Here is a 10,977-nt window from a genome sequence, read left to right on the forward strand (position 1 = left end):
AGGAAGAAACCACATTTATATAAGGAACTATCTAAACATTATCATAACAATTTACCTAAACAAACATTTTATTAAGACCTGGCATTTGCAAAATATTTAAAGTGTTTTCAGGAGCACACACACCCAAAATGCCTCTTAATTGTCTTTGTACTCAAAAGACCCACAGTTTGGGAAGAGAGTGACAGAGAATGGGGACTGGGTGCCAAACAGGAGAGGCTACTTTTCTCCCCCCGCCCCCACCTCCGCAAGCAGGAGAAGCATGGCAAACAAGGGAAGCTTGGAGCTTTGAGGGCCTTCCTTGTCTGTCAAGGACCAGGACCAATATTAGAATACTTGGTTGCAAAGTTCCAGAGATTCAATGGAATTAGCTTAACCCAAAATGGGGAAATTTTGTTATGGTGAAGCAGGCTTTGCTTATGACATGTAGTAGAACAGAGCCTAGACTCAAAAGAGAGCCTTAAGACTCTCCCTCTCCCATTTCATGCGCATTACTGCCAATTTATTCTTTGCTCTCTGTTCATGTGGGCAAAGGTGGCCATCCCAAGTTCCTATCTTCTCTGTTCAAAAGAGACCGTACACATGGAAGCTAAGATCGTGGGATGCAGAGCCAGACAGGGGTGAGTCTAAATCCTAACTCTGCCATTTAGGCTGCATGACATTGGGCAAGTTATTTAACCTCTTTGATGTCAGTTTAACTGAGACAACTTATTTAAAGATTACTGTCTATCATATAAATCTTCAATAAATACTATTTATTACTTTTATTACTATTATTATTGCCATATCATTAAAGAAGCCAGACTTAACTGAGTTTTGGTCACAAATCCAGCTTTCTAGGAAAGAAACTCTGCTTGATCTAATTTGGATCGGGTGCTCTTCTCTACTCCATCAGTCATAGCCAGAGGATACAGCCACAGCTGAGACAGATGGCGACCAGCGACACATTCCTGTGGTGAGTGAGGAGAGTATGAGCCTTGGAACCCAAGAGTAAAGATGCCGGGATTAGAGAGAAGGGGTATGGAGAGAAAAGTCAAGGCTCCTGCTCTGCCCAGAAGGCAGCTAGCTGCCTGTGGAACACAGCCCATAGAACAAAAAAGGTGTTGCAGGTTTTTTGGACTTTATTTTAAGGGACTCTCTGGAGTTGGTCTTTGGACTGTGTGCTCCTGCTTATTTAATTCAACTGGTGTTGATTAGTTAACCTCCTGGGCTTTGAAATCATTGTTTACATTCTTCTTCTTTTTTTTAATCACTTCAGCTTGTTTGGGTTATTCTTTTATTCTTTCTGACCTTCAGTTTTAAATTTTATTTTATCTTAATTGCTCTTAGCTCATGGCTTGCTGGCTGCCTTCCAATTTCTTTTTTCTTATGTTTTTCCTTTTGTGTGTGGGGGGCTAGAGACGGGGTCAATTATTTAATCTAGTTTCCTGTATCATTTAATCTTTATATTTAATCTATCTTATTTTTTATTCTAAGTTTTACTGTTACTTTAAAACTTTTTATTGTCTGTAACTTTCGTTCTCACAGATATTGCCAGTAATACTTATTTTTTACATCCTGTAAAAAATGCAGGCTGCTGGGTATTCATTTCCATCTACCATCGCAGCCATCCTGTAGGGGTTCTCAGCCCAAGGCTGATCTTTACAAAAATCTTACAGCAAGCCACATAATTCCCCTTTACGGGTCCCCTGTGCCAAGGTTTTTGCCTCAGGCTCTTTCTCACCCTGCTTTGTTTCCATCCTCCCAGGAGAAAGCACCTCCAGTCAGCCGACTGAGTAGGCAGGGAGCCCTCCTCCTCTGGAGAACCAAAAGCTTGCAGCTCTGCCAAAGAGTTGCTGAAGTAGGATGTACCATTCCAGGTGAAGGAGGCTTCCTTATCACTGGGGAGCTGCAGGACTTAGGCCCAGGACTCCTCTCACCTCTGTCCACATTTAGTCCCTGGTTGACCTCTTAGATGCCATCCACAAGCTGATGACGAATCCTCCCAAATCTGCGGCACCCAAACTCTCTCTGGAACTCCACAGAGCTAACCTGCCACCTGAAACCTCTATTTCAATGTCCAAAAGGCATCTCGACTGTAGCATGTCCAAAACTAAGCTACCTATTCCCCGCCACCCCCTCAACCAGCTCCTCTCAAAGTCTTCCCCATCTCAGATAATAATAACACCATTCTTCTAGTCGTCTAGGGCCAAATCTAGCAGGCAGCTTTTACTTCTCCTTGTTTTCTTATAGCCCATATCCAATTAATCAGCAAATCCTATTGTCTCTACTTGCAGCTTCCATCACCTTTCCCTAGAGGTGTTGCAGTAGCCTACTTACTGGTCTCTCTCCTTCCATCTCTGCCTCCTAAATTCTACTCCTTATAGAACAGCTAGAGTGATTCTCCAGAAATATTTGTCAGGCCATATTATTCCCCTGAGAACTCCAGTAGGTCCCTCTCTTATTGAGAATGAAGACTCTGTCTTGACTATGAGCTACAGGGTTCTACATGATTTGCTCTACCACCTAACTCTTTACCCCCAAGGTACCTGCCTAACCTGTTTCTTACCATTTCCCCCTGGTTTATTCTAGTCTAGCTCTGCTGTTCCTTGCTGTTGCCCCAACACCAATCATGATCCCACTACAGGGTTTTTGTATTTGTTCTTCCATCCTCCTGGAACTCTTTTACACCAGATATTCACATGGTTTAATGCCTCACTTCCTTCAGGTTTATACTGAAATGTCACTTTATCGTTCTGCATAAAAGAGTATCCACCTCACCTTCCTGTCCCCTTCCCCACTTTATTTTTCTTCACAGTACTTGTTGCCATCTGCCTCAATTAGTTATTACCTGTCTCCTTTATTTAAATGTAAGCTCCACTAAAAGAAAAGATTTTCAATTTGCTCACTGCTATATTTCTAATATGTAGAATAATGCCTGGTACTGGAAGATGCTCAATAATTGCTTGAAAACTTATTGAAAGATTAAATAAATGACCTGACAAATCCTGGTATTATAATTCAATCAGCATTTTCAAACCGTGTGTGTGTGTGTGTGTGTGTGTGTGTGTGTGTGTGGTGGGGGGGGCAAGGGGAAATGTTGGGAAGGGGAGAAAACAAAAGCGAAAAAGTAAAAAGGAAGGCATCATCCATTGACTGAACTCCACCTGTATGTCAGGCACTGTGTTAGGTGTCACTTCTGGATTATTTCTTTTAATTCTAAATTTTATAAGATAAATGACAATGTTTTTCAACTCTAGTAGCTTCTCTGAAACTTATTTCCCATTATTTATTATCTTTTCACTCAAGCTATAATTCTATTAGCAAGAGACATAGACTTTAGAAAATAAGTCTGCTGATCTCGATGTTGTATATTTTTCCCCTTGTCTATAGGAAAACAATTATGGCAGGTGAACTGGCCATACTTATGATGGTGAACTCAAAATAAAATGTGAGCCATGGAAAAGTATACAAAGTATTATGGGTTAATAATGAAAGGAGGAATTAACCTCAATATATGGACTCAAAAGAAGGTAGAATTTGATCTGGACCTCAAAGAATTGACAACCTTTGTAAACTCAGAAGTCCGATATAAAGCAAGCTATAATATAAAGAAAAGAACTATAAAGTACATAGTGTGCACAAAACCTTTCAGTAAATGTCGTAGGCAGCTTCCCAGATGGCCCCCATTGATCTTCACCCTCTGGTATGTATGCCATTGTGTAATCCTCTCCACCTGAATGTGATAGGACTAATGACTTACTTCTAGCCAATAGAATATAGTAAAGGTGAGTGGGATGTCACTTCCATAATTAGGTTACATAAGACTATGACTTCTGTCTTGGTTGCAGATTCTATTGCCTTCTCAGCTTCTATGCTTTGAAGAAACAAGCTTTCATGTTGGAGAAGCCCATGTGGCAAGTCACCAGCCAAGAGACAGCAAGGAACTGAGGCTGAGCTCAGTCCAACATCATTCCCCAGTAAAGCCTTCAGATGAGGTCTCAGTCTTCACTGACACTTTAATTCCAGTCTCATGAGAGACCCTCACTCAGAGGACCCAATGAAGCCATGTCAGGATTTCTGGTTCACAGAAACTGGAAGACAGTAAGTGAGTGTTGCTTTAAGCTGTGAAGTTTTGTGGTAATTTGCTATATAACAAGAAATAACTACTTCAGTAAGGGACAAATGAAAATTTGCATTTTCCCCCAAATATTTTTTGTAACAATTCTTCTAATTATTAATTCAAGCATTTATTTAATACCTATTTATGATGAGTCTTCTTTATGAAAGTACTGTTGTTATAGTTACCATAAAGCCTGGAAAGATCAATCACAGAAAGACTGTCCTCAAGAAGTGTAGTGCAGGAAGGTACAGTGTACTCACAAATAACTGTAAAACAAGCAGACAATGCTAAGCCACCAGGAATAGCTGGAGATGGTCCCTCCAGAACTCCCGGTGAGGGGTATTTCAGTTGGATCATAAATAGGCTGGGCATGCAGAGATAGGCAATGGACCACAGACAAACAAATACATGGGGGGCGCCTGGGTAGCGCAGTCGTTGAGCGTCTGCCTTGGCTCAGGGTGTGATCCCGGCGTTCTGGGATCGAGTCCCACATCGGGCTCCTCCACTGGGAGCCTGCTTCTTCCTCTCCCACTCCCCTGCTGTGTTCCCTCTCTCGCTGGCTATCTCTCTGTCACGTAAATAAATAAATAAATAAATAAATAAATAAATAAATAATCATCTTAAAAAAAACCCAAAAAAACAAATACACGGAGGTGAGAATTATGGAGTATGTACAACAGACAATAAACAACTCCTCTTGTTTACAGAATAGGACACATTCACGATACAGGGGATGTGCAGGTAAACAGAAATGGAGAAGTAGGCTTGCACCACGCTGTGAAGTTCTTTGAACACTGGGTGAAGGGCTAAGAATTGGTACATTTTGGGGCACGTGGGTGGTTCAGTCAGTTGAGTGGTCGACTCGATTTCAGCTTAGTCATAGTCTCAGGGTCCTGGGATTGAGCCCCATGTCAGGCTCCGCACTCAGCACGGATTCTGCTTGAGGCTTCTCTCTCTTCCTCTGCCCATCCCCCCGCTCACTCACTCACTCTTTCTCTAAAATAAATTAATAAATGTTTAAAAAAAAAAAAAGAGCTGGTACGTTTCTGGAACATTTGTTCAAACTCCATTTCCAAAAACAATACAGTCCCAGTTTCCTTTATGAAACTTTCCTCATTCCATAGTCAATACTATTAAATATTGGGCCAAGGGTAAAAACTTCCTGTATTTTTATCATGTCGCAGTACATTCAGGATTAGTTATCCATCAAGTCTCTCTGAAATGAATGGCTCACTGCGTTTTATAATGCAATTTGAAGACCTATCATTGAAACTGAGAGATTAACACCATCTATGAAGTGTTGGGTGTATTTTTACTAAGTGTGAATTATTTTGGTCAATGTCTTTATTTGTTTCCAGTACCAAAAACTCTTCTAATTATTTTTCCCCCAAATGTCACTTATTTTAAGCATTCCTATTTATTCATCAAGGTTTGGAGGTAGGCCGCATGGCTACAAAATATGTATTTGTGTTTAATCTGTACACAACTCTTGCATGTAATTTAATCAAAGGTAGCTGAAATGGCACTTGAACAATTTTCACTTGCACATTTACCAGTATTCAATCACTTTGAAAATCCATCCCAGAACATCTTGAAATTAGTCTTCACTAGAGGCTCTCTCTACATCGTCTCTGCTAGTTAAAAAATTCTTCATAGAGGTTCTCAATGTGCATCAAAGGTTTCTTCTCACCTAGCAGAATATGGCTCATTTTATAGTCTTTCATATATTATTTTAGAAGATAGCAAAAGCTTACCACCTTGCTCCCCTAATAGTAAAAGTTATTCACAGACCTCTGTAATTATACATCAACATCTATTTAAATGCCCCAAACAACACATAACCAAGTATTCCCTAGACTTTCAAAGCGTCAAAGTATTTTGACCTTGTCTCTCTCAATTTTGCAGTGTATATATCTAATCACACAGCACATGTAATCCTATGACAGTCACTGTCCAATGATCATATTTACCAGCTCCATACTTTACCAGCTAAAAAATGTTTATAATTCAGTGTCACAGTTGGTTTTATTTTGTTTTTTTGTTTTGTCTTTTTTTTTTTTTTGATTGATGATGTTTAAGTAGCCTGGAGAATTAATAGGGTCCTAACCAGGGTTTGTCATTGCTATCTGGAAGGCAGCAGCCTTCTCCATCTCGAGAGGCAGTCTCATTAGTGAGGGCTGCCTGTTTGTGCAAAGCAGGAGGAGGAGGAGCCCTGACATCCTCTCAGGGTTTGAAATTATGGGGCTCTTTCCCCATCAGAACAGTTCCACAGAAGCAGCAGAGGCAGAGTGCCTCTAGAAAAGAAAGGCTCTTCAAACATAGTATTTGCAATTTATTCATAATTCTTCAATTAATGTTTAAAAGGTTTTAGTGGTTTACTCCCCTAAATTTTGCATATAACAAAACAAATTTACTCACTTAAAATTAGCTTGAATTTACAATAGAATTCACTTTGGAATGTGTTTAAATAGTAAGTTCCTTGATTCACTTAAAACTACAATATAATTGACACATGAACTATTTTTAATAGTAAGTTCCTTTAAGGAGTATAATTTGATTTTTTAAAATTATGGTTTATACCACCATATTTTAAATTTTGCATATACTTAATAACATGATACAATGTCTGAATGGTTCAGAGACCAGCTTTATATCATTTAATTTTATCTCCTGGAGACCAGGCTTGCAAAGGAACAGAGAAGACAGAAGTTTTTGAATTACAAATGTAATATAGCTCAGCTATATGAACTTTTAAAGAATCATTCATGTTCTTTAATTTTTCCAATTTATCAAGCAGCTGATTTCATGAAAAGCTTGCTTTTTACAATTTTTTCCTTCTTCAAACACATATTTCTATTCTTTTATTTCCAAATGTACTGCTTAAAATAAAAAGATTTACTTTTGGACTCTCTGTGATCTTGACTGCTGCAATTCTCTCTTAATCTCAGCCTGTCAAGGTCAAAGGAATATTTGCTTTTCATTTTTGCTATGATAGCATAGACCTTGAATCTATTGAATTGCTTTCCTTATGGTTTCTCTGTATATTAAATTGAAAATGTACTCATTTATAATATCTCATACAAATCCCTTCTTATATTTTATTTACTCCTCTACCCATAACGTTTACCTACAGTCTTACTTTCTATCCTTTTTACTTTAAGTTTTTATACATTATTCCCCCAACCCATTGCATAATAAATTAGTATATTCATATCCATTTGTTCTAAGCATGTTAATCTGTTATCAATGACCAGAGTGTAAATAATTCAGCAAATCTAAATTCATTAGTAAATTTAGAATAAAACCAAACGAGGTGGTCATCAGGAGACAACTTTTTTTTTTTTTTGAGAGAGAGAGAGAATGACAGAGAGAGAGAGTGCACACGTGAGCAAGCATGGCGAGGAGGGGCAGAGGGAGAGGGATAGAGAGAATCTTTTTTTTTTAATTTTTTTTATTTTTTTAAAGATTTTATTTATTTATTCGACAGAGATAGAGACAGCCAGCGAGAGAGGGAACACAAGCAGGGGGAGTGGGAGAGGAAGAAGCAGGCTCACAGCAGAAGAGCCTGATGTGGGGCTCGATCCCATAATGCCAGGATCACGCCCTGAGCCGAAGGCAGACGCTTAACCGCTGTGCCACCCAGGCGCCCCAGGGATAGAGAGAATCTTAAGCAGGCTCCACGCCCAGCACAGGGCCCTATGCAGGGCTTGATCTCACAACCTGGAAATCACGACCTGAGCCAAAAATCAAGATATGGTGTTTAATTAACTGAGCCATCTAGGCACCCCAGGAGACAAACTTACTATTCAAAACTGTAAATTCCAGAAAGGCAATGACCTTGTGGTGTTGTTAACTTTTTTATTCTGGGTGATTAGTGAACTTTCTGGTACACAGACAGCATTCAATAAGTATTTATAGCGTGAATGAACTATAGGAAGTCAGTACTATCATTTTCCTCATTTTATTGATGAGGTCACATCATTATTAAGAGGTAAAGCCAAGATCCAAAACCACATGGAGAACTCTGGAGTTCACATTCTTAATTACTATGCAATTGTGCCTCACTTAGCAAAAAAGATAGGCATCGAAGAATTCCCCTCTTAGAATATATGAGAAATTCCCCTCTTTTAAATATATGAGAAATTAACTAATCTACCTAACCTAAAAGAAAAAGACAAGAATTTTACACGTTTACATGAAGATTTTTTTAAAGTGATGTAATATTCTCACACAATCTCATTCAAGCAGGGAAAACATTACCAGAATATTAAATATTTAGATCTTGGAAAATCATTAACATATAATTTCTGCTGTAGCATTTACTTTTACCCAAATGTCAAAGCCTTGTAATTGCAGGCTTGCAAAAGCAATAATAAATGGAAGGGTACACTCCTAAGGGTATGAAAGATTGAGATCAATATTACGCTATTACTCTTGGTTTGCATGTCAGAAGAGACAGGTGAGGCAAATACCAGGGAAACACAATGGAGATCAGCGTGCTCAGCAAACAGTTGGACGCATCTCTGAGATGCCAGTAAGTAGGTCCTAAATTTTCTCTCCAGAAAACCTGTGTGGCTAATTTTCATTTTAAAAGTTCCAATTTATCTTTCGGGCTACAGATTGCACAATGATCCATTATGCACTAGGAGTTAAGTCTAGTACCAGTTAGGTGTTTCTGAATGCCCATGGCTACCAACCCTTGACATTACTCTGTACAAATGATATGTTTGGTCAGGAAAGCCCAAGAAGGTGATGACATACAAAGTTGGCAGGAATCACTACGGAGAAGACACATAACAACCAGTTATTGTTCTAGTAGGCTGCATCTGGTTTCATGCAGATTTAGTTCAAGATTTGAAAGTCTTTTGAATGATGAAATCCTAGGGCTGTGGCATGGGATCTCTGGGGCATAAATGCCCCTGCAGTTCAGCCCTAGGGGATGGGGGATTGTGGGAGTACATCCCTGAATCCTGACAATAGTCTCCTTAATTATTCATAACTGTGCAGTTATGGAGCTTAAACTGCCCCCTCCCCAAATCTATGGATAAGAATTCCATCTCATCTTCTTAAGAGTTAACGAGATCATTTTAAAAGCGCTTTTCAACCCTATGACGAGTATCAAGTATAGAAAATCCTCATGGATTTAACAAAACAATTTGAAAATTAGGTTTTACATCTTATTTTTCTTTATGAAAAAATGCTGGCATTTTTAAAAGAGTGGAAAGTTGTAAGGAATATTTATAATTAGAAACAGTAAACTATTTCTAAATACCATAGAATAATTTACATAAAAGTAATATAACTATATTATATGTAGAAGCTAGCATTGATTTTATTAATTTAGTTACTGTATTCATTTTATCTAAATCAGTGGAGATTTACTGTCATTGTTTATTCAGTCTGTATATATTAAAATATCTCTGACTTATATGATTATCATTACTATACTATCAGTCTGTGCTTATAAAACATTAAAAATGGATTACAAATATATATTATAATATTTATTATATATTATATGTTATGTCACTATTTTTATGTTCTCTCTTTTTATGTGTAAACAGAATGATCATTAATTTGGAGGGTCACCTCACTCCCAGGCTGTATCTCTGAGAAATGAGAAAATGGTTAATCAGAAATAGTACAGCATGGCATCTCTCTTATAGATAGGAAGAGAGTAAAGTTTAACAGAACTACTAAATTCAGAAGCTTTGTTATGGCCAAGGAATACAAGAGGTCATTTTTCTTTGTCACTGGATCAACATTTTTTTTGTTTTTTTACTACCCAGTGTGATCAGTGAAACAGAGATAAATGTCCACACTAGTCCTGAAAATTAAAAGCCAGAGTCCAGGGGCAGCTTCTTTAAAAGACAGATTGCCACAGAAAAATGTTATAAACAAGAAGAGTCTTCGGTTCACGAAGAAACACTGTAACCTTGTATTTATTACAATAGAGTCTGTATGATCCTTTGAAACATACTCTTTTGCTCTTGTTCCTTGTCTAAATACACTGAAGCACTCATCAACCCCTATATCCTGAGCACAAAGTGATGAGTTCTGAATCCCTGAAAACTGACTGCTTTCCACTTTGTCCACCTAAATATCAATCTTACAACCTCCATGAGAACAACTGTAACAGAATGTTAAATTGATTTTCCTGTTGTCATAGGATTTTATCAGGGGCCCAAATGCTAAGTATAATTAGGCCAATCTTAGTTGAGAAGAGATCATTAATTCAGGGCTAAGACATTGTAAACTTGATGTGTGAACCCCAGACACATACAAGGGTGAGGTTTAGCTCATCACCTCTACTTTAAGAATATGAGTGGTAAAGATGTCCTTAGAGAGACTTGTCAGTGGTTATGCATTTCCGCCACCACACACAATGGTATACAGGAAGGAAGAGCATCTGCTCCCCCACCAACCAAACCAGATGAAGCGGGCTTTGGAGATCCACCTAGAAAGCTGTACCTGTGTCTCCCGACAGTTAGGTGACGCAGACTGTTGTATCTGACTGGCATCTGAAAAATTTTAAACATGAAAAATTTATACATGAATCTTGATTTCTTAGAAAGCAGAGTGAGAAAAGAGGACCATAATGGAAGTTTGTTCTCTCACCAATGGTGGAACAAAAATGTGTGCATTCTGAAAACCAGATATGGAGTCTATCATAGGGATCTGAGCTTTAATCATCTTTATAGGTACCCTGAATGGAAGGATGCAGTGACACCCACAGAGAGAAGCTGAGGAGTCAGAGGCTGAGGAGGAAACTCTACATGACTGAGTGTAGGAGGCATCACTTGTGTCAGGGGTTGGCAGATGGACACACCACCGCTGTGGGCACTCCCAGCTACTCCTGGAATCCCGCCATGAGCCTC

At 38.6% G+C, this 10,977-nt stretch overlaps 1 long non-coding RNA gene across 1 annotated transcript in view; it reads left to right on the forward strand.

Annotated features, from left to right (window-relative positions):
* The window catches only part of LOC117796400, a 72,247-nt gene extending 68,169 nt beyond the window's left edge, over nucleotides 1-4,078 (forward strand). Inside the window, exons 5-6 of the long non-coding RNA XR_004620886.1 lie at nucleotides 830-952; nucleotides 3,828-4,078. This is a non-coding gene — a long non-coding RNA (uncharacterized LOC117796400). The remainder of the gene's footprint in view (nucleotides 1-829; nucleotides 953-3,827) is intronic.
* The last annotated feature ends 6,899 nt before the right edge of the window (nucleotides 4,079-10,977 follow it).

This window comes from Ailuropoda melanoleuca, chromosome 15, assembly GCF_002007445.2.
Source record: "Ailuropoda melanoleuca isolate Jingjing chromosome 15, ASM200744v2, whole genome shotgun sequence".
Taxonomy (NCBI): Eukaryota; Metazoa; Chordata; class Mammalia; order Carnivora; family Ursidae; genus Ailuropoda; species Ailuropoda melanoleuca.